This window comes from Sorex araneus, chromosome 4, assembly GCF_027595985.1.
Source record: "Sorex araneus isolate mSorAra2 chromosome 4, mSorAra2.pri, whole genome shotgun sequence".
In the NCBI taxonomy this organism is placed as follows: Eukaryota; Metazoa; Chordata; class Mammalia; order Eulipotyphla; family Soricidae; genus Sorex; species Sorex araneus.
Genome location: NC_073305.1, coordinates 69,688,360 through 69,711,948, shown reverse-complemented (window position 1 = coordinate 69,711,948; position 23,589 = coordinate 69,688,360). Strand labels below are relative to the sequence as shown.

The 23,589-nt window shown below is 47.0% G+C and overlaps 1 protein-coding gene across 3 annotated transcripts in view; it reads left to right on the top strand.

Moving 5' to 3' along the window:
• Positions 1–16,490: 16,490 nt before the first annotated feature.
• EIF4E3 (eukaryotic translation initiation factor 4E family member 3) overlaps positions 16,491–23,589 on the top strand; it is a 46,444-nt gene continuing 39,345 nt past the window's right edge. For 2 of the 3 annotated variants that reach the window (XR_008629861.1, XM_055137071.1), the window contains exon 1: positions 16,946–17,061. The gene's annotated coding sequence lies outside the window, so the exon portion shown is untranslated. Of the gene's footprint in view, positions 16,668–16,945; positions 17,062–23,589 lie in introns of those variants that run through there. The other variant, XM_055137073.1, reaches the window with a different exon arrangement.

Sequence of the window (23,589 nt, the reverse complement as noted above, 5' to 3'; positions counted from 1 at the left end):
ATAGATGAAGAAAGTATCATATCATTCATTTCTGTTCTCCCACCCCTCCACTGTGTGTCAATAGATTTATGTCATGGGATTCATTTTCATCTAATGTCTTTTCTTTATGCATCAATTCTTTTTGCATGTAATTTGAATTCTTTTTATGAGAGTGAAACTTTCTTTGTATTACTATATAAAATAAAGAAAATGATTGTTTTTAATGCAGATTTGAAAGAAAAATAATGGATTTCAGCTACAACAACTTCTTCCTATTTAGAGGAGATGAACACCTAGTTAGATGAAGAATATTCTTCCTCTATAATTTGAATGCATCCTGTTTCCATGACAACTTATACTTACCAGGTTTCCTGGTAAAGCAAGTGTTTGGATTCTTTCTTTGATAAAATATTTGCCCAAACACTGGGGCTTCATTTTTCTTTTTTATTCCATTACTTTCATTCTAGTTTGGGGCTTTTTTTTTAACCCAGGTAGATTTTGAAGGAAAGAAACCTAAGGACTCTTTGGTGGTAAGATCACCTTCTAAACAAAAGGGAAGTATTGGCAGACCAAATGCTAATGAGCAAAGGAAATGAAGATATTGTTGCAGGTCATGATCATTTTGTGATATCTTCCAGTTAAATTAAATCAACAGAGATGATGCAAAAACTTATTAAGATGCTATTTGATTTGACAAAGAATGATTCAGTTATTCATTTCCATCTGGACATTATAATCATTAGGCTTGTTTCTTTGCCACTAATTTATATCTTGCCTTTATGGATGGTTTGTTCCTTCTTCTTGCCAAATTATGATTGTTGTAAGGAGTATGGTTTTATTAATGATTTTCTCTCAGACTGAAAGATAGGAAATTAGTTGCATCATTAACTATGCCTTTGCAAAATATGAAAAAATGCTATTGTATTTTATTGACAAAATTATGTTTCATGTAACAGAAAGTATTTTAGCCAACAAGACTAGAAATTGTGATCCTTGGGCATTTTCAGAATAAACAAGAATTGGCTCAAACTTAGGATACAAAGAGTGTAGCTCTGTTGTAGCTAGTTGCATTCATTTAAATGGATACAAGCAACTTTTTGCTATCTCCAAGATATAAGCTATCATTGTACAGGACAATGTTTATGACCTAAAACAGAACATGTGCCTAGTGGTACCATTCTTGTTTCGACCCCCATTAAACATTTGTACCTGATCTAGCATGATCAATATATATGTTTTCACTCCCCAGAAAAAGGCACCATCTCATCATTAAAAACTTAAAGAAGCTTTGTACCATGCATGCAGCTTCAGAATTATACACAGAATATATAACGAATGAAAATCAGCAGGAAGGGAGTAAATAACTGATAGTATTGGAGGTATGCAATTTCTCCTGAGAGTAAAAAGAAAGGGATTAAGTAACTGTGGAGATTTCATTAGCCTAAAATGTTAGAAAGTATCTTCTTGATTCCTGAGTACTTTGCATAGTACTTCCAGTTTTGAAATTTTTATGCAGTTACTGTCACTGTCTCTGTCATCCCGTTGCTCATCGATTTGCTCAAGCGGGCACCAGTAACGTCTCTCATTGTGAGACTTATTGTTACGATTTTTGGCATATCGAGTACGCCACAGGTAGCTTGCCAGGCTCTGCCATGCGGGTGGGATACTCTTGGTAGTTTGCCAGGCTCTCCGAGAGAGGCAGGGGAATCAAACACGGGTTTGCTGTGTGAAAGGCGAACGCCCTACCGCTGTGCTATTGCTCCAGACTAAAAATATGTGTCATTAAATTTGTTTTATTTTTCTCTTCTAATTACCCATTGGTGAATAATGGCTTCTAAAATTTTAGCATACTGAGCTCTTGGGCTGGAGCGATAGCACAGTGGTTGGGCGTTCGCCTTTCATGCGACCGACCCGAGTTTGATTCCTCTACCCCTCTCGGAGATCCCAGCAAGCTACCAAGAGTATCGAGCCCACGCGGCAGAGCCTGGCAAGCTACCTGTGCATATTGAATATGTCAAAAACAGTAACAATAAGTCTCTCAATGAGAGATGTTACTGGTGCCTGCTCGAACAAATTGATGAGCAAAAGGATGACAGTGACAGTGTGACAGTGACTGAGCTCTTAAATAAATGGGGACTGGAGTGATAGCACAGTGGGGAGGGTGTTTGCCTTGCATGCAGCCAACCCGGGTTCGATTCCCAGCATCCCATATGGTCCTTGGAGCATTGCCAGGAATAACTCATGAGTGCAGAGCCAGGAGTAATCCCTGAGCATCGCCAGGTGTGACACAAAAAGCAAAAACACAAAGACAAAAACAAACAAAAAGAAGTAAATGATTTATAAATTGTTTTCATATACACTGATGAGTATTTTAATCATAGAGAGATTTATTATTCAGATATTTCATGAGTATCTACTATAACATTCCCTGAGGTACACAAATGATGTCTGATCTGTGACAGCACAGAACAAAATCTTCTGGTGAGGCAGAGAGTGCTTGGACTACACCCAGTGGTAGGAGACTGTTTCCAGAGTGAACCTAGGGATTCCACATGCATAGCATGTGCTCTAGCCCAGTGCCACCAAGTCCATGAAGCATTGCTGGTGCACAGGTGTAGAAATCTTGAAAACCACCTGTTAACCCCATTTGTGATAACTTGAACCAATGTGCAACACGAGTGTGGGTTCTCATTTGCTCTGGACCGGGTCACACCTGGCAAAGCTCAGTGTTTACTCCTGGCTCTGCACTCAGGAATTACTCCTGGTAGTGCACAGCAGACTGTATGGTATTCTGGGGATTGAACCCAGTTCAGCCAGGTGCAAGGCAAATGCCCTCCCCGCTGTACTATCATTCCAGCCCCAGCCTTTGACCCATTTTTTTTTTATAGTTTATTTTTAATTAGTGAGTCAACGTGAGGGTACAGTTACAGATTTATACATTTTTGTGCTCATGTTTCTCCCTTACAAAGTTTGATAACCCATCCCTTCACCAGTGCCCATTCTCCACCACCAGTAAACCCAACATCCCACCCCCCCTTCCCAGTCCCGTCTCCCCCCACCCCACACTGCCACTATGGCAGGGTATTCCCTTTTGTTCTCTCTCTCTGATTAGGTGTTGTGGTTTGCAATAAAGGTGTTGAGTGGCCATTGCGTTCAGTCTCTAGTCTATATTTGGCCCGCATCATCTTTCCCCCACATGACCAACAACCACATTTTACTTGCTGTTCCCTTCTCTGAGTTGCCCAGGATGAGAGAACAGCCTCCAAGCCATGGTGACAACCTCCTGGTACTTATTTCTACTATTCTTGGGTGTTCGTCTTATAGTCTATTATTCTATATTCCACAGATGAGTGCAATCTTTCTATGTCTGTCTCTCTCTTTCTGACTCATTTCACTTAGCATGATACTTTCCATGTAGATCCACTTATATGCAAACGTCATGACCTCATTTTTTCTAACAGCTGCATAGTATTCCATTGTATAGATGTACCAGAGTTTCTTCAACCAGTCATCTGTTCTAGGGCACTCGGGTTTTTTCCAGATTCTGCCTATTGTAAACAGTGCTGCGGTGAACATATAAGTGCATATGTTACTTCGACTATACTTTTTGGCTTTTCTGGGATATATTCCCAGCAGTGGTATTGCTGGGTCAAATGGGAGCTCAACCTCAAGTTTTTTGAGAATTGTCCATACTGTTTTCCAAAAGGGCTGAACTAGCCGGCATTCCCACCAGCAGTGTAGAAGGCTTTGACCCATTTTTTTTCCTGCTCACAAAACACAATATTATCCTTAAGACAGCTTGTGACCTTTGAAGAGGTGCCCTGCTCCATGCTGACTCATTCCCTCGTGATAATCATTGTCAGCAGACTGTGAAGAGGGGGCCCTTCCAAGGTGGCCAGGGAATATTGAGTCGGACAGACTATGCTCCTGGCATGTCAAAACATTTTGTTTTGCCAGGACTAAGGGATTTTTCTAAGACAATCTCAAACTGAGTGGCAATGTTGGCCACTCCATGCACTTTGCTGGAGTTCCTAAACAGTACAGAGGAGAAACCTGAGTTCAAACCAGGCCAGTGATGCAGGGTTCTGCCTTCCATGCACTGTAACAGAGAAACTAAGGGAGCAGCACTGCTTTAGCATTTGGTGGCTTACGGGGCCCTGGCTCCAAAAGGCACTGTGAGACAGGGATCTCTAGCACACCCACTTTTCAGCTGAGAAAAAAAGAGATGGGAAAAAGGTTGATTTGTTGCAAAACACAGCTGTTAAGTGCAGATGCAAACACATTTTGGGTTTTCCTCCCATCACATTGTCTGTGTACATCGCCCACTTTTCCTCCATGTGAAGCAGACTCGAGATTGTACGGTGTATAGTGGACTTGCCTTGCAGGTATCTGACCTGGGCCCAATCCCTGGAGCCCCGTATGCCCATATGGTCCACTGAGCTCTTCCAAGAGTGAAGCCTGAGTGAGAGCCAGAAGTAAACTTGAGTACTTCTGGGCATGTCACCCCCCTCCCCCCATCCAGAATTGGTTGAGAACACTCAAAGGGGTATTGCATGTATATTGCATGCTGGAGCTGGGGTTAAGTCAATCCCCAGTTTTTCAGTGGTCTGTTAGCCACCACCAGGAGTGACCACTGAGCATGAAGTTGGGAGTAGCCCCTGAGCACCACTGACCCAAGCCCCTCAAAAAACAAAAACAAAGCCCCAATAGAACTAGAACTGTGAGTAGGGTTAGAGACGTAGCTCAGCAGGCAGGAGCACATGTTTTGCATGTAGGAGTCCCAGGTTCCACCATCCTCTAACTAGAGTGTCCAATAAGAGAGAAGAAAATTATGGAAGGTCAGGTTGGACTTGTCAGTCTTCCTCTGCAGGTCTAGTTTCTGGCAGTCATAAGCCTCACATCTCTGCTTCACTGCTTAGCCTGGGGGAGTATTAGTAACAACTTTTTGGTAAAAAGTCGGTGATTTGCCTGTATATTTATTGAATAGATGTGTGTAGTAGAGAGAACCCTTGGTACTAATCTAAATTTTCAACAGTCAGAGTTGGTTCTATAACCTCTCATCAATCAATAAGATCCTGTACAGTAAAGGTCTTTTAATTGGGGTTCTTTGCTTGGTCACAGAACTAATCGTTACCGGGTAGGGGTGGGAGGGCATATCCACCTTAACCAAAGGAAAGCATGATTACTTTCCAGGGTCCCCTTAAAGGTGATTTCTGGAAAATACAGTTTGGGAGTCACCTCAGCCATGCTTCTTGAGTGCCTTGGAGCTCCAAGAACATGGTGACCGATACCCTGTGATTGCATCTGCCTCACTCTTGGTGGTTAGGGAGTTTGGGTGCACAGAGGAGAGAAAGGTATCATGCAAAGGTGCAGAGAGGTGAAACCACATCATGTTTACTGCAAAGAGAAGAAAAGGGTTATTGCTTCAGCAAACTTGAATCCCTCACATGCCAGATACTGCAAAAAGAACTGGGGCAGGCCACATCCTGCCTTCTACTGGTTGAGACAGCAGTGCTCAGGGCTTATTCCAAGTGATGTTGGGGTACTGAGGATCGAACCTGGGTTGGCAACATGCAAAGCAAGTGCCCTATCTGCTGTACTCTCAGCCCACAATCTGCTAGTATTTGGTACTGAGGTACTCTGATATTTGGCCTCTTCATCATTATATTATATTCTCAAAGAAAAAAAATCAATGAACATTTAAGCGCATTAATGGCCAAGATCCAGAGACTCAGCATTTAAGCACATCAATGGCCAAGATCCAGAGACTCACGAATGAATCTTGGAAGACAGCAGCTCGCCACAGAGATGCCCCTGGGCTCCGTGCTGAGATGGTTTTACTGGGGCGCCTCAGATGGAGTAGGCATTCTCTTTCTCCACCTACTCCAGGTGAACCCCAATGGCCACAACCTCCAGAAGAAAATCCCTGGTATGCGGGACCAGTGACTGAAAACTCCAGGCCACATGGAGGCAGAGCCTTTGTGCCACCACGCGAGATCGACCCCGGAGGCAACTGAAACACTTTGGACACGAGCGGCGCCCCCAAAATGCCTCCAAACTGTGTGCTCGGAGCTACTGGTCCAGGCGCTGCCAGCCGGGTATGGTCTTTTCTCTCTCAACTCTTTCTTTTTGAACGCAGCAAGGCAACAGCCAGTTTTTAGACTATGCAGGAAGCCCAGGAAAGCCGATGGGGCGGGACTTCTAGATCCGCCCTGTGCCGATGATATTTAAGCACAGAGCCATGTGGGGACGCTCCTTTGTGCCGCCACGCAAGATCGACCCCAGAGGCAACTGAACCACTTTGGACACGAGCGGCGCCCCCAAAATGCCTCCAAACTGTGTGCTCGGAGCTACTGGCCCAGGCGCCGCCAGCGAGTGATGCAATTACCAAAAGAATTTTCCCTGGACTTCATATAGAAATCCAAAACCGCGCGGCTGCTATCGCAGCTGCGCGACCTAATATCTCTTGATTGTCAACAACGTGTAAATGTTCCTTTTTAGCAGGGCTTACCGTGGGGTGAAACTCCAAACAAGTTTCAGTTTTTTGTTGAGTTTTTTGTTGAAGGGTAAAAGATTGTAGCGATAGAATTTTAGGCAGAATTTTCCCTGGACTTTATATAGAAACCCAAAATTGCGCGGCCACGGCAGCCTAATGTCATCTAATCATCAGCACTATGAAATGGTTCCTTTGTAATGGGTTGGACTTTGGGGGGACCATAATAGGGTTAAAGTTTGTAGTGATGTGTAATTTCTAGCTGTACTTTCCCTGGACTTTATACAGAAATTCAAAGCTGTGAGGCCGCTGCCATGGCCGCGCGACCTAATGTCATTTAATCATAACCAATATGAAATGGTTCCTTTTTAACTGGTCGGACTTTGGTGGGAAATCCTAACAAGAATAGTAAGTCTTTTGCTGAAATATTGAAGGCCACCAAAGTGGTAGCCATCTCTATAGACTGAACTAAGCCATATCCCCACGCCAGCTGAGAAGAAATATCCTTCTTTCTCGGGAAGAAACGCGGCGTGGCGTTAACCATAGTATGATGTCCATTAAGTTGACACGGACCTGGTGGCGTGGGAATAGGATACAAGGGAATAAATTATTATGTACTTGGAACAGCGGGATGCTGGTGGAACCTCGAGCTGGAGCCGATACCAGCGTATTACTTTTGGTTCCAGAAACTACTGGCAGATATTCTACCAGACTATCAACTAAGCCAGAGCCCCACGCCGGCTGATGACGGGAAATAACCATCTTTTTCGTTTTTTTTTTTCCCTTTGTCAGGCAGCGTGGTGATTACTAAACAGGCGTGAACTCGGTGGCGCGGGACGAGTGGGGGGGAAATAGAAAAGTTATGTAACAAACAGCGGGACTTATATCTCTACATTCTCAGCAATGGAGAGCTATCAAATGCTTCCTTGACAGTGGGACTGTCTTTTCTTTTTTTGGGGGAAACCCTAGCAACAATAGTGAGTTATGTGTTGAAACATGGACTGTAACCAAGATAAAGCGTAAACGAAGTGAAATTTATCACTTTCAAGGGCGGGGACTTGGGAGGCGGGAGGGGGCGGGAGGTATAATGGGGTGGTTGGTGATGGAATATGGGCACGGGTGAAGGGAAGGGTGTTTGAGTATTGTATAACTGACATAATCCTGAGAGAACTATGTAACCCTCCACATGGTGATTCAATAAAATTTATAAAAAAAAAAAAAAAGAACTGGGGCAGGAGGCAGCAGAAGACCAAGGGGGTCGCAGTGCCGCTCTGTGGGCTCATGTCTTGGATGAGCTGAATCCACACCAAAAGGAATGGGAACAGAGATCTTTGTAAGGCTTGTATATTTCCAAAGACATGTGTTTGATATGTCCCTATCTTTCCAGATAAAAATAAATGGACTTAGAAACATATGTGCACAGGCATTTTGGAAAGTGGATTTGAGGGGAAAGATCTCCAGATGGTATGCTGAAGATTCCACACCTCAGCCTATCAGAGCACCACGAAGGGCTTTTGAGCAGAGAAGGAGCAGGGTGAAGGTGCATCTCAGGCCATATAACATCTTCAGAAAAGATAAAGTGGCAGGGAGGAAGACTAGAAACTGTAAGATGAATCCAGACTTCAGCTTTTAATCCCATATCTGTTTTGTTCACCCCATTTATTTCCTGGTCATATCTTGGAGGTGTGCCATCAAGGGGACCAGTCCTGAGCAGTGAATAGAGGAGCCTGATCCTTGGAGACCGTGTGTTTAGGGTGACTTATGATTCCAGCTGTTAAGGAAGTAATTTGAGGGAGGGTGTCACTCCAGCAGTGGAGGGTAGGGAAGGTCTTGCCAGGAGGCCTGAGGGGGAGTCCGCATGGCCAGCTGTGCCGAGTAGAGGGAACTGCTGAGATGGGGAAGCATGTGCAGCCACCTGCAGAGAAGCTTTGAGGACCAGAGTGTGTAAAAACACAAAAAAGGTTGGTGGTTTGTGCCCACCCAGGGACACCAGTTGTGTGAAAACACAAAAAAGAAAATGAAGAGGGGGCGCGACACTGCGGGCACTGGGCACAGGGCAGCGGCGCTGTCTCTCCCGCCACCCAAGTTCGGTAGTCTCCAGCCGCTTCCCCCACCCTGGGGAGATTGATGGCGATGATGAGGCAGGCGAAGGAAGGAACGGAGCCAGGCTGGTTGGTCTCAGTTGCAGTTTATTCCATTCCCATCTCCGTTCTCCTCTGATTCTCCTCCTGCTTCTTCCTCCCCCATGCTACTTCATTCTCCTTCCCCTCTGGATCTGGATCTTGATCTGGCTTCTCCAGATCTCACTCTGGGACTGGCCGGGGACAGGCCCCGGGACTGGCCCTGGAACTAGCTCTGGGACTCGACCCCAGCCCACTCTTTAAGCCTAGTTAAATCCCCCAGAATGAGGGGTTGGGGTTTACACATAGGTGTGGTTACAATCAATAGGGGGTAAAGTTCTATCCCTCAGGGGATGCTTCTTCTAGGACAGATACTTTTTCAGCAGGACACCTGCCCAAGAGAGGAATCCCATGGGTGTGTTTCTCCTCTCCTTGTCCAACTAACATATAAGTATTCATATTATTAATCATTTTGTATAGACATAGAAAGAGATGCATTAAGCTTATAGAATTGCTCTCCTGGGGTCATCTCGATCTCAGACTACAGTGCTCAGGCCAGATTAGTCTTTCCTATCCCTAGCAGGGTCCTAGTCTCGTCGTTGCTTTTGGATCATGACATGACATGTCCATGACCAATCTCTTAACATATAGTTAAGCATTAGGCGCTTTGGCCAGGCCCATCTCGATGCCAGGGTAGCACACAACTCACCACTTGCCCTGGGTCCGTCCCGTCCCTCGTCGGGACCCTGCTTTTGGGGGTGCTAGAAAGTAAGGGCAGCTGAGGCTTAAGTCAAGAAAGCAGATGCCCAGGAGTGAATAATATTTGAAGCCAATTAAATCCCTTGTTACTAAAGCATATTAACAATTGTCTTTCTTTGTCCATACAAAAAGGATATTGTTTTAAAGTAAACTATCCAAAAGACATAAGAGAGGAGAAAGACAATATTAACTTACAATACAAGTTCACTGTCCTAGCAAGGTCTGACCTTACAAATTAACAGAGTTTGATTAGGGGAAGAGCTGAATGACTAGTTGGGGAAGGGAGCATAGAAGTGATTAGGGATAAACAAAGGAATGGGAGTACTCAGGAGCACTTTGATGGGTGTGACTGATATACCTAAGCTCCTAGTGGCAAGGGGAGCAGGACATACCAATGTAGCCTAGAATTGTGTAGAGATTATTACCAGATAAGCCCAAACTCTGTGGCAAGGGAGAAAGGACAAACCAATGATATCCTACACCAGAGCGATTGCAGTCATGCGCTGGGAGGAAAGGAGGACCCAGAGGATGCCAAGCCCTCAGAGCCACTGACTTTCCTCCGAGGGCAGTAGGTATCCAAGAAAGCACTTAGCATGAGCAAACTGGTGTCTGGTGTCTTGGGGTGTTGGGTCACCTTGGTCCAGTCCTTTCTTTCTCCTCTGCCACAGGAGCTTAGTTGAGGAACACCCATCTCAATGCTCGTGAAGCACTCCCATTTCCTTGGTATTTATCTTTAACTTTTCCTTTGTGCTCTGCTTCCCCTATCTGTTAATCACTCATTTCCCCTAATCAGACCCTGTGACTTGTAAAGTCTGATTCTCTAGAGGATCCTGGATTTTGTATTTATAAGTGAACTATTGCTCTTCTTTTTCCTTTGTGTCCTTTGAAGTTTATTTTAGAGCAATGTCCTGTTTGTATAAACACAGAAAGTGCTATGCTCTCGTTACTTGAGAGTAAATTGACTCAGAATAATATTTACTCTTGGGCATCTGTCATATTTACTCAACTTAAGCCTCAGTTGCCCTTTCTAGCACCCCAAAAGAAGGGGCCCAGAGAGAGACTTGGATGGACCAAGGGCAACCTGTAAACTACCCTGGCATCGAAAAGGGATAGGCCAAGTGCCATAAAACATGTAACAAGAGCATGGTCATGGACAAAGTCTGTCATGACCCAAAAAGAAGAAACTAGACAAGGACCCTGCTGGGGTTAGGAAGAACTAATTTGGCCTGAGGACTGTAGTCTGGGAGATATAGCGAGATGTCCCCCGAGAGCCACCTTTTAAGCTTGGTAAACCTCTTACTGTGTTCATTTAAAATGACTAGAAATATTATTAAATAAATTTAAGATCACCGTTTAAATAGATCTGGACTAAGAAAGGGGAAAGTAGTGCACCTTAAATGGAATTCTGCCCTTGGGCAAATCTCCTTGTGGGAAGAGATTTTTGTCCTGAAAAAGGTTCCCAGTGGGAAGGGCTTTCCATATGTTGGTTGTGCAACCACACCTATGTATATTTGCTACCCCCAACTCTGGGGGATTCACTGGAGAACAGGGCTATGGGACTGGGCGCGAGAAGACGGGAATATGAGGAGCGGGAGACTGGTATGGAGACAGAGATTGGAATAAATGGCAACTAATCACCAACCAGCCTGACGGCCCTGTTCACTCCTTCCTGTGGCGGCAGGCCCCGGTGGGGAAGTGGCTTACGGCCACCGAATGCATGTGTTGTGTGCCCGTGCTTTTTGAACATAAATTGGGAAACAGTCTGGCTGAGGATTGAGGGGCAAATGCTGGTAGTGGGGTGGTAGGAGGATGTTCTGTTTGCAAGTCAGGATGGGAGGTTCAGAATCAGGAAGTTCCAGTAGGAATAGGAAGCAAGACCCCGTGCTAGAGCAATAGCACAGTGGGTAGGGCATTTGCCTTGCACACGGCCAACCCGGGTCTGATTCCCAGCATCCCATGTGGTCCCCGAGGACTGCCAAAAGTAATTTCTGAGTACAGAGCCAGGAGTAACCCCTGAGCATTGCTGCGTGTGACCTAAAAAGCTGGAAAAAAAAAAAAGCAAGACCCCTGCAAGTGTGCAGGAGGGAAACAATGAGGACCTTGGGGAATGCAAAGTGAAGCTGAGTCTGGAGCTGGGAGCATCGAATCTGTGCCAGTTTTCCCAGTCTCGGTGACTGGGGAGACTCAGCATTCTCATCACAAGCGGCCAACAAATTTGACTTCCTCTACTCCTTTCCCTTCCTTTGCTTTACACTGCTGAGCCATGTCTGTGGAGTGTAAATGAGTAGCACTGGTCGAGCTTTGTCATAGGAGTTTGCAGGCCATAAGACATTTTGTCATACAACCACCTGGCTGGGGTGGTGGGGTGGACAATCCAGAATTCTGCAACCATAGGAGCTTCTTCAGGTGACACAGTGGACCCATGGCTACATCTTATTTAATGCCAGATTTAGTCTCACACATGCCACCACAATTACACTATGCTCCAGGCCCGACCCACTCTGAGTGCTGCCCCCTCCAAGCTGCACCCCTTGGATTGAGTGCTTTGCCTTTGCTATTGCTTCAAGTCCTCTTGTATGGAACCTGCAGCCCCAGGTGCTGAATCTGGAGACTGGGATCTACCACCTAGTGGCCACTGTCTTCCTTTCCCTTCTGGGCTTAAACAGAAAGGGAAAGCGGAGTTCCCACATACAAGTCAGGCCTGAATATTTATAGCATCACACCCTGTAAACAGGAAATTCTCAGTCTTAGAGGAGTCCAATAACATAAACATAGCACACTGCCAGTGTCTGCTAATTCAACCAACATTTAAATATACATATCATTCATTTTATCCACCATTCTGCTTGAAAGTAAGCTCTCTGAGACAAATTTCTTCAGTTGCTATCACTTCCTAATGAATCTTAAGAACCAGGAAAAGTGACAGTTGCATACCAAACACACAACAAAAATGCATTGACTCTAGAACAAATGAATACCTGCCTTTCACTGCATCTTACAATAAATACCCCTGCCTTGACAGGTACACTTTCTCATTGAATCCTAACAGTGACTCAAGGACTGGACTTTCTGATGTCTGCTTCTCAGATGTGAAGACTGAGGCCCAAAGAGGCACAGAGAGCTCTCACCAGGTTTGGAGAGAGTTCACCTAAGACCCCTGCATTTAACTGTGGGGTGTCTCCTTTGTACAGCAGGGTGCCCGGCCAGTTGGCATCACTGCAACTGCTTAGCAGGTGGTTAAAGTCTCTTGGAGACCACCAGCCACCCCTTCCCATGTTTTATGTTGCTGAGTGGTTTCCATTCCCACAGTGCTGTGACAGAAGCAGAAATGGAGGGAAGTCAAGAAAGGCTGGCCAGCCAACAATGAGTCCTTGTTACTAGCAATGATTTGGGTGTGTCATTTTACACAATTTCCCCAAATCTCATTTTCCTCAGCAGCAGAAGATACTGTGTTAGAATCCCAGTCTTCCCTTCCAGCTCCAACATTCTACTGTTCCCTTGACTCCCAGGGAGTCTGATGTGAGAGGAAGAGAGAGGACCACTTGTTTCTAGGCAACCAGCACCCGCCTCACCCATGTTGCCATGGTGATGATAAAAGTTGGGCTGATGGGATTACCAGCTCTTGCTAATTGCATATGAGAGCTCAAGGTCCCTGTCTCTTGCTTGCTTGCTGGCTCTTATGTTCTCAGAGGAACTGTGGAGAGATCTCCTTTCCTCCATGTACAGCACCCCCAAGGCAGCCCTAATGCAAGCTACTGAAAGCTAATGAAAATGGGTCTTGCCTGTGCCTCTGATTAGCTGTGTGACCTTGGGGAGGTTACTCGGCTTCTCTGGGCCTCCAGTCCCCAATTTGGAAAATGAAGGTGTTGGAATAGTGGTCCCTGTCTCAGACTCATCCCAGCCTTCAAATCCTTTGATGCCTAGGGAGCATGTCAGGGGAGCCGACCATATCGTTGCTAGGCAACCAGCAGGCACCCTGCCCAAGTTGCCTTGGTGACTGGATACTGGAGGGGAGGGGAGTCGCTGCTGCAGCTAATTGCTTAATTATTTATGAGTGCCTAAGTCCTTTTTGTTGTTTTTGTTGCTAGGGGCTGTGGGGTCACCTTCTCTTCCTCCCTTCTGCCACCCCAAGTCTTCCGAGTTGCATGTTATACGGTGGGAGAGCACCTTGGCCTGGATCTCCAGCTCTCCACGGTCTAGTCCTGCCTCTTCTTCCCTAGCGCTGTGGCCTTAGGTAAGTCACCGCACCGCTCTGGGCCTCAGTTTCTTCATTTCTAAAATGAGGGGGCTTGTTTGTTATAATTTCCTGGTTCCTTCTCTAACCCTACATTTGAATTTTTGCTGCCCGGTTGTAACGTGGGGATGGTGAGGGTAATGTTTCTATTTTGTTATCTTCTGAGGGGAATTTTGAAGAGCTGTAACAATAGTTAAGTCTCTTAGGCATTGCAAACAGGAAGGGGGAAATAAAAGTTCTGCCCATTGGTCTCTCCTGCCTCTTCCCTTGCCTGGCCTCTCTTAATTTTAAGGTCCTTTTAACTTTATTCATTCGTATGCCACCTATCTACTTTTAAAAGATATTGGAGAGATTCGTATTGTCAAATGCATGTGTGCAGTTCAGTGATTATGCTAGAAATAAGTTAGTATCAAAAGTGATGCCTTTTCATTGATTTATATTGATGTGGTAACTGAGAATCACATATTTTAAGCATCCTGGGAGCCAAAGCAAAAATAGAGGGAGGTACATCATTCTTATCCAATAAATAAAAGTTGACAGACTATTTCTAGTTCTAAATTCTGAATATAATTTATTGTGTAGTGCCTACTCTCCCAGAAACTGTGCTGGAACTTTTAAAATAATCCTTTCTTGCAGAAAGTGCTGTTAAAGGACATAAGGAAGAAGCTAAACTTGACAGCTTGGCTGGTTCTAATCATTGTAAAACAAATGCTGGTGCCTTTGAATTTACAAAGATAAATGCCACCTAGTAAATATAATGTCCAGAACCAACTATTATTTATAAGTCAATTATATATAAATTTACACAACTAGCGGTAATTTAGAACTATATATTGGCTTTGAAAATTCAGATGAAAATTCTGCTTCTCTAGACTTATTCACAAAACAAACTTGTACAGAGGAGGAAAAACATTAAGTATATAAATGCATGTGGTATTATTATTTATAAAGCAACTGTAAACCATATACATTTTGAGGGCTATTGAATTAAATTTTATTAATTTCTATAATGGGGTAATTAGCCATCCTTAAGTACTTATCTTTTTTGTTTGTTTTGGGGCCATACCCAGTCATGCTCAGGGGTTACTCCTGGCTTTCCACTCAGGAATTACTCCTTGAGGTACTCAGAGGGCCAGAGGGGATGCTGGGGATTGAACCTGTCGGCTGTATGCAAGGCAAGTGCCCTACCTGCTGTGCTATTGCTCTGGCCTCAAGTAGTTATCTTTTCATAAGAAAAAAAAATCTTCAAGTATATGTTAAGAGAAGGAGGTGCAGCAATCATATAAGTGGTATGTTTATACAAGAGAAAACAAGGCATATAATTTATATCCATATAGATATGTGCTTCTGTGTTTATACGTACATTTAAAATTATTATCATTATTATTAATATTTGCATCTTGACCAGACCTGGCCGTGCCAGGGCTAACTCCTGGCTCTGCATTTAGGAACCACTGATGGCATGGCTCAGGGAACCATATAGGGTGCCAGGGACAGACCTTGGGTCATCCACTTGCAAGGCAGGTGCCTTACCCACTCTACTATCTCTCCAGCCCCTATACTTGCTTTTTTCACAAGGAAACTGTTTCATGGTGACTTCCTCTGGGTAAGAAGGATGATAGACTTAGGAGGAAGACAACTTGTTCCTTTCCTTCTTTGTATTAAGTGGACCCGTTTTCTAGTTCGGAGGTAGGACAACCTGGCAGTTAAAAGCCTAGACCTTAGATCTGAATGCCCGTGTTCAGATCACAACTCTATCCCTTACTAGCTTTTAACCTTAGAATTAGTTTACTTTCTAGCTCTTCATTAATAAATGGGCTAATAATAATACCTCTCCTTTACATTGTTGTGAGAATAGCCTAAGCAACATGATGTATGTATTTGAGGTGTTGATTTGGGCCAGGCCCAGCAATGTTCAGGGTTTATTTTTGCTCTGTGCTCAGAGATCACTCCTGGCAAAGCTGAGAGGACATATGGGGTACCAGGCATCAAACCTGATCAGATGCATGCAAGGCAAGCACCTTACTTGCACTGTACTTTGTCTGACCCCATATATGTGTTTCCTTGAAAAAAAATAATAAAGGAGAAACAATGAAAATTACATCTTACCGAAAGGACCTATATTACTCAGTTGGAAAGCCTTAAATGTCGCAGTGACCAACATCTTATTATAATATAGTAATTCTATTTAGGCAAAGGTTGCAAACCAGAAGTCTCTATTTTTCTCTGTTGGTGTTTTATCTGCTACCGTCCACTTTATGGAGTGCCTGTGAATGAAGGCAACTCTGTGGTAGGTGCTAATCAGACGGGAAAGGCCCTGAATCCCCTTGCTTTTCCAGCTCCTCCCCCAGTCTGTCCTGGTGAGTGCTCTGGGAGAGCAGGACCTAGATGATGCTTGGGGGGTTCCACCTCTGCAGTGGGCAGGGGACAAACTTTGCAGACAGGTGCCTGGAGGGGGATGTGTTTGCACCCAAGTGCCTCTGCTTTGCTTAAGAGCACAACCCACCCCACCGACGGAGTCACTCTGGGTTCATTCTGGAATCATTTGGGAAAGGCAAGGCTGCAGGATGTCCCCAAGATGCTGGAGCGTCTCAACTCAGTGCCTCTCATCTTGCTCCTCCTCCTCCTCCTCCTCCTGGTCCTCTTCCTCCTCTTCCTCCTACCCCCTCCTCCTCCTCCCTCCTCCTGGTCCACCTCCTCTTTCTTCTCCTCTCCCTCCCGCCTCCATTTGCAGATGTTTCGGGCAAGTTTGGAGAATTTGTGCTGATGTTGGGAGTTCTTCTTTGGGCCAAGGTTTCGACCCTTTGCTTTGGACGGCAGGGGGCTCAGAGCAAGTGGGGGTGGCAGCTGTGGTCCGTTCAAATCACTTGTCTCAGGAAACAGGCTGTGAGATCCATTCCGAGCGGATCCGCCTTCTGAGTGAGCTGCCCAGTCTTCTCGTCCATGGAGCCAGCGGTTCCCCCCTGACCATCGATGTGTCACATCCGACTGTGCTTCCATCTGCCCTCCCGCCCCTCCTCCAACCATCTGCCCGCTCAGCCTTCAGCTGGTGCTCCGCTCGCCGCTGCCTTTCCTCCCGCGCGTGAGTCTGGCCTCCCTCCGCCGCTCCACCCCTCCATCCCTCTGTCCCTCGGCTCCCCTCCTGGAGCCCACCTCCAGGGGCAGGACCAGTGCCCTGGGGAACCCCTCACCGTGTTTCCCCACCCCGGGGCAGCTTTGTTCTCCACGGACTCCTGCTTCCTCAACCACGAGAGGTCCATGCTGGTGCCGAATGCGCTGCGGGTCAGCCCGCCAGCCAGCGCCCAATCGCTCAGCTGGGGGGCCCGGGGAGTGGGGGGTGGGAGTGAGGGGTGACTCAGCCCCGGGCAGGCGGGCGGAGGATGGCGCTGCCCCTGCTGGCCTGCGGCAGCTGTCGACACTGCAGCGGAGCCGGGCGAGATCCCGTTGCGCTCTCCCTGGACTTTCTGGCTCGACAGGTGAGGGGGGCGCCCTCTCGGAGAGCCCGAGCAATAGCTGCGCTTGGGGCCGGGGCTTGAGGCTCCGGGCTGGGGTTGGGCGGTGGCCGCTCCTCCCGCTGCGAGCGAGGAGTAGAGATGCAGTCCCCAAAGTTTGGGCAGCACTCCCCCTTCCCCGAGCATGCCCACCGCGGGTCCCTGGGGCTCTCAGTGGCCGCCCTGCGAGGAGTGGCCCGAGCTGCCCTGAGCTCCTGGAAATCTCTCCTCCCGGGGCCAGAGATTTCTGGAGCACGTGCTTTGGCGCTCCGCGTGCAGCACCTCACCTGGGCAGTACGTGGAGACAATTACACTGAGGCGCAGTCTCCGTGCTGCTGAGTGGAGCCCTGCCCACGCTCAGGCCAAAGCTTGCCCCTGCTGGCAGAGGCGCCCCAGCTCCCCTGCCCCAGGGCTTTTTCCTGTGCATTACAGCCACTGCTGGAATGTGCCTCTTTCCCGTTCAGTCTCAATCTCTTCACACGCTGTGATGCGCCAGGAAGCAGGGAATTTGGACCCTTGCTCTGTCTTCCGACCTGTGCTTGGCCACACCCAGTTGACCACTTGCCTCCATCGTAGGAACGCAGGAAGTACTCTGCTCAGTGATGGAGGGATGAGTGCTGGACCCTGTTTTAGCATCTGCCTGGCAGTGGGTGATTGTGGCCCTGGGAGCTTTTGAGGATTTTGAGCAAACTGTATCTGCCTTGCTGAGACTTAGGGGAACAGAGGTTTGTGAAATTGACTTAATGACACAAATCTAGTTTTAAAGGACTGCTTTAAAATGTTGGCAAACTTTTGTTTTGGAAGCAATAGCGCATGTGCAGTGCATATGTGTGTGTATGTGTGCATGCGCGTGCACACACGCATGTGTGTGTGTGTGTGTTGGGGTAGGCTGTCAGGGCCAGTATTCAGGCACTCATATCTAGTTGCCTGTGTGTGTGTGTGTGTGTGTGGTGTGTCCCATACACATCCCCCAGCCTCCTCAGCATAGACCACACGCATCTCTTAGGAGCACGGGCACCCTTTCCAGGGCAGAGTCATCCCTTTGCGCAGTTGGAGTCAGCACTGTGCATCAGAATGGACGCCTGAAGCAGTACTGTTTGGGGACCAGAAGATGGGGTAGGAGATAGATAGCTGAGGCTTCTGGAAACATTTTCACTTTCATTCTGTGAAGCTGAAACAACCAAAATGTGGTTTTGGCACATTTTCCCAGAATGAAATCATGTGTGTCTGTTTTCAAAAGCATCGCTATAACTGCCGCACTACCTGTTTTCAAGGTGTTCAACTTGACCCTGTGGTCTGACTTGTGGAAACTGTTGACTGATGGACACAGCTTCAAGAGAGTCCTTCAGCCAGTTCAGACATGAATCTTCTTACAGGAACAATATGATGTAGCACAAGAACTTTCTGTGAATGTCTAAGTGTCTTCTAACAGAAGCATTTGACCATTCAGGGATGACTATTTTATTTCTTTCCCACCCTTATTTGCTTTTGTTCTCTGAAAGACAGTGATCAAATGAAATATTATTGCCAGTGTCCATGTCTTTGAAATATAATAGGTCATGAGGCTAAGGATTTCAGCACTTGGTGATTCCTTAGGGTGGGGTTTATGCTGAAGAGTGTCCTCCCCTTTTCTGGATAACTGAAACTCTCCCCATTCTTCAAGGTGGCTACTGCTTATGTGTCTTCTTGCCATTATGATTTGTTGATGCCCTTTCCTGAGTTTTGTCCACAGAACTCAGTCCTTGGGCCTCCTTTGTCCCCTTCCACACCAGAAACCTCATCTGATCCCCTGTATTTTGTGCTTCCAGCTCCTCCTCCTCTGTCACTAGGCCTCTACCCAATGCAATTCCAGCTCTTCCAGACTCTGTCACCAGGTCTCTACCCAATGCCCTTCCAGATGCAACATTGGCAACGCACCTCAGCCTCCCGGAGCCTTGCCCAGGTCCAGTCTCAGAGACGAGTCTCCAGCTGCAGCTCTGTCCTAGGTCTTCAGTTCCTCCTCTGTCCCCGCTCCTTATGTTCTGCCACTTTGTGGTTCCTTTTCCTCCTTTTCCTCCCTCCTCCCTTCTCCCTTTCTTCCTCCTCCTCCTCCTCCTCCTCTTCCTTCCCCGCCCCTCCCTCTTCCCATCCTCTCTTATCCCCCTTTTACTTCCTGTTCTCTTCTCCCTCCTCCCATAGCTTCTCTCCTTCTCCATCCTCCTCCCTTTTTTCTCTCTCCTCTTTCCTCCTTTATTCCTCCTCCTCTCTCCTCTTGCTCCTTCCATCTCTTTCCCCTCCTATATTTTCGCTCACTTCCTCCCTCTCCCCCCCTCTCCATCCTCCCATATCCTCTCTCCTCCTTCTTCTTCCCTCTCCCTCCTATCCTCTCTTGTGCCGCATCCACTGTGTCAACAAAGGCTGTTGGTTTTTACTATCAAATTTTGGTGGTTCTTTTTGGTTTGTTTTTGATCCACACCCAGTTGACCACTGCAAGATAAATGTCCTACTGGCTCTATTATCTCTTCTGCCCACACTATCAAAACTTACCCAGAATCTTATACTTAGCTCTAGTCTGTTAGATCCTAGACCACAGAGAAATGACATGCTTTAAATCAAGGCTTCTAAAATATTTTCTACTCAGAACTCCTTTTCACCCAGGAAATTGGTGGGTGCAGGGAAGGGACATAGTTGGGGCCATACCTAAGGTGCCCAGGGATCATTCCCAACAGTGCTTGAGGGTCATAAGTGGCATCAGTGATTGAACCAGTCAGCTGTGTGTGGGGAAAGTGCCTTACCCTGTACTCTCTCCCTAGCCCAAATGCCCCATAGGTTTTTACACAGCCCCAGATATATAAGGTATCTAGCTCCAACATTTGCTGACAATTGTCAGAAATTGATTCTTGGGTGCACTGTTTGCAGGCCCCATGTCCAGTTACCAACAGGGCATCGCGACTTAACACTTTGAGAAGCTAGAACTTCAGTCAGTGAACAGCGTCCTGATAGGTCTCTCTCCTCCTAACCCTGCTTCTCCAGCCACCGTAGAGGTCCCCCGATAACTGAATTTAAAGCACATCATTGCTCTGCTCCTGGTCTCTCTCAAAGCAGAGGCCGAAGTGCTGACCTTGTAACCCAACTACGGCCGTCCTCCCTGCCCCTCCCGGCAGAGCGGCTCGGCCCTTGCGCCTCCTTTGCTTCTCCACTGTGCTCCCAAACACAGGCTGCCCTGCGCCGGCCCCTCCTGCCTGCGGCCCTCTGTGCTCCTTCATGCTGCACTTCCTTCCTTTCCCAGCTCAGATGACATTTTCTTAGTCTTCATGCCACCGGCACAGTGGCAGACGCTGTGCTCGGATTCTTCTCACCAGTCTCTTGCCCTGGACTGCATGCCACTTCCCCACATTTCTATCCTGGGCCTGGGTCGGCGCTGGGGGTGCTGGGTGGGAGGCAAAGCTTGGGGGCTGGTGGCTGTCCACCCACTGGGACTTCCCTTCTTGTGGCGGTTCCTGCTACTGCTGCTCATGCGCAGATCTCCATCTGTTGCCCTGTTCTCTCTCCCCTGAGCTCTGGCCACTCGCTTCTGCCAGCCCTGCAGGCCACAGGCACGCATGCGGCTGTACTGACCACTCCATAATTGACTCATTTCTCCCTGCCCTGCGACCCTGTCATGAGCTGGTTCACAGTATTATTAGTCTCACTAGCAGTTCTTTCAAATTCCACTTCTTCCTGGAGTCCTCTTCCCCCTCAGCTCCCGATTCAGTTCCAGTTCCGAACTTCTCACAGTGCTTTTGCCTCAGAAGCTCTGCTCTGAGTTAGAGCCGCCGCCTTCCTGACCCTCCCCTGTAACTCTGGTCCTTAAACCCTGGTCTGAACTAAGCCAGTCTGAGTCTAGCGCTGTCCCTCCTCCAAACAGCCATCCCCGACTTTCAAGGTAGCCTTGAAAATGGTCTTGGTTATTCCTGAGCTTTCCCTTTCCTCTCCTAGGCCTCAGCTGCAGATCTGACTCAGTGTCTCCTGCCACCCTGACAAAGTGCAGTTCAAGCTCTCCACCTCTGCTTCTCTGTTTCCTTCCTGGCTCTGTGCTCAGGCAGTTATTGAGGGGGCATATGCATTGCTGGGGATTGAGCAAGAGTTGGCCACGTGCAGAGCTAGAACCTCACCCCTGTACTATCTCCCCAGCCTCCCACCCCTTCTTTTACCACAGCAGCTTGAAATGGTGGTGTTGCAGGTGTTTATTTTTAGAAACGAACCACTTTAATTTGGGGGGGGGGGGACTAATTCCTGAGCTTCAACAAAAGTGAAAATTCTGCATGGATATGACATCGTTTTTTTTTTTAATGTTGCTGTTTTCAGAATGAAACCCACCTCCTTTTGTCTGTCTGTGTGTTTCCTCCATTCCCGCGGGCCACTTAGCTTGTCCTTTCACTCCTGTAACTACTGACCGTATTCCCGGATAATCCACAGACTTCCCAACCTCTGATACCTGTCTCAGGATGTTGCCTGCAGGGAGGGTGCCTTTCCCCACTGGGCCTACCTGAAAACTTAGGTGCTGAATCTCTGAAATTGTCCTGAAATAGCCCTTGAGCCAGGTTAGACCGAGTCCATCTCCTTCTCACTGGGTGCTATGGTGGGTGGTGAAGAGAAGGCTGGGATTTTTAGTAACAAAGGTGGACCTTTGCTTGCCCACCCATCCCCTTGGATGTTGCTCCCCCTGCCAGGGGTAAAGCTTCCCGGACTGCTTCCAGCCAGCTTGCCTGACTGTGCCAGTTAAAGTGTAGCCCCCAGTGTGGCCTATTATCTGCAGTCAGGCCTCAGGTGTAGAAGGTAGGGATGCAACATAAAAAGCCCTGGAACTTAACGGCTCTGTTGTTGAGGGGGTAATGGAGCATGTGAATTGTCAGTCACTCTCCTGATGCTGAGAATTCAGAGGGCAGCTGGACCCAGCTGGCTCCCAGCAGGGAAGCTCCATAACTCCATAGTGGAGCGCCTCAGTGGCAAGTTCTCAGAGGGCTGGAACTCCAGAAGGACCCACCTGTCAGGCTGCAGTGTGCTCTGGGAAGCAGCTCAAGTGGGCAGGTGGGGCGCTGCTCCTGAGTGGTGGCCCTCGGACCTTTATTATCCATTGAGTGACTTCCTGTGGCTGTGAGAGGTGGTCCCATGGGGAAGGCCAAGGAAGCAGAGAGAGACTGCTTGCTCCACGCTCCTTTCCTTCTTTCCCCTGCTTGTTCTTTCAAACCCACAGTTTCTCTTAATGGGGCTCAGAGTGTTATTTTCCACAAGGGGCAAAGGGCCAGGTAGGGCATAAACTCAGGACTTTGAGCCAGGCCTGCAATAGGTTCTTGGCTATTTCCTAAGTATCCTGGATAAAGGCACTGAAAAGTTATGTCTTGGAAGTTATTAACCATTCCCTGAAACTTGCTGCTCAAACAAACAAAACCTCTTCTGCTCTCAGTACTCAAGATGTCCTCTCCTTACTTCAGTACCTAGGCTGGCTAGCCAGACCATGGTGATCTGGCATGGTGCCAGTGCACACTGTGGCCTCACTGTTTTTCCGTCAGTGCTAAGAGTAGTAGGCTTCTCCTTGTATTATATATAAGATGTATTACATATCAGGATGGCGATAATATCCTACCCCGTGAAGGAGCCAGTAGGCTAGGAGTGACCATTGTGAGTGAGGTAAAATCAAGTTTAAATAAACAGTGGTACAAAAGCAATCTACAGAGATCATGTCATCTCGATAGATACTGTATTAAATGCTAATACTAAGTCCTGAACCATTTTGTACATGACTTTTCTCAAGTAGGAAGCTAGTAGTGTAGCCCCAAGCCACAGATCTAAGTGATTAAACAGAAAACATCTTTAATAGATGATTGATAATTCAAGGCAGCCTTCAGCATATACCTGGGCCTGTGTAAATTCCCCTCTGATCTCAATAAATTCAAAAGAAGACAGAGTGCCGGCTTTACACTTTCCCTTTACATTTGTTCTTTGGGCCAAAATCAAAGACTCTCATAAGAGGGGAGAGACTAGCATCATTTGTATTCTTGCCAACCACTTGGGTTGTGTATGTGGTGTCTGTGTGTGTGTCTGTGTCTGTGTGTCTGTGTGTCTGCCAGTCTTCTACTCTGTCCCATGTGTAAAGTTTTGAACGTCCTTTTCCATTTGGATTTTCCCATATTAATTTACTTTAGTATGGTAGAACTGGGCTGGGTATTCTTCGTAATTATAAAATAAAGTATCCTCATTGTTGAAGTGAGACATAGCAGCAACATCTCCAGAAGAGGAAATTGAGCCCCAGGAAGTAAGTTGCCTGGAAGTACACAGCTAATACAGAACAGAAACAGAATTTGAATTAAGAAATGTGTAGTCTTAAGCACTGGTGTTTCTATCCACTCGACCCTGCTTCCTTTCTGAACAGTGAGTGGGACACGGTCCACCCAGACCTCACACACACCCCTCCCAGCCAGGAGCTAGATAGGACTTGAGGGGTGATCTGGGTGTTCCACAGATGAGGTGACAAAGACCAGTTTCATGAGAGAT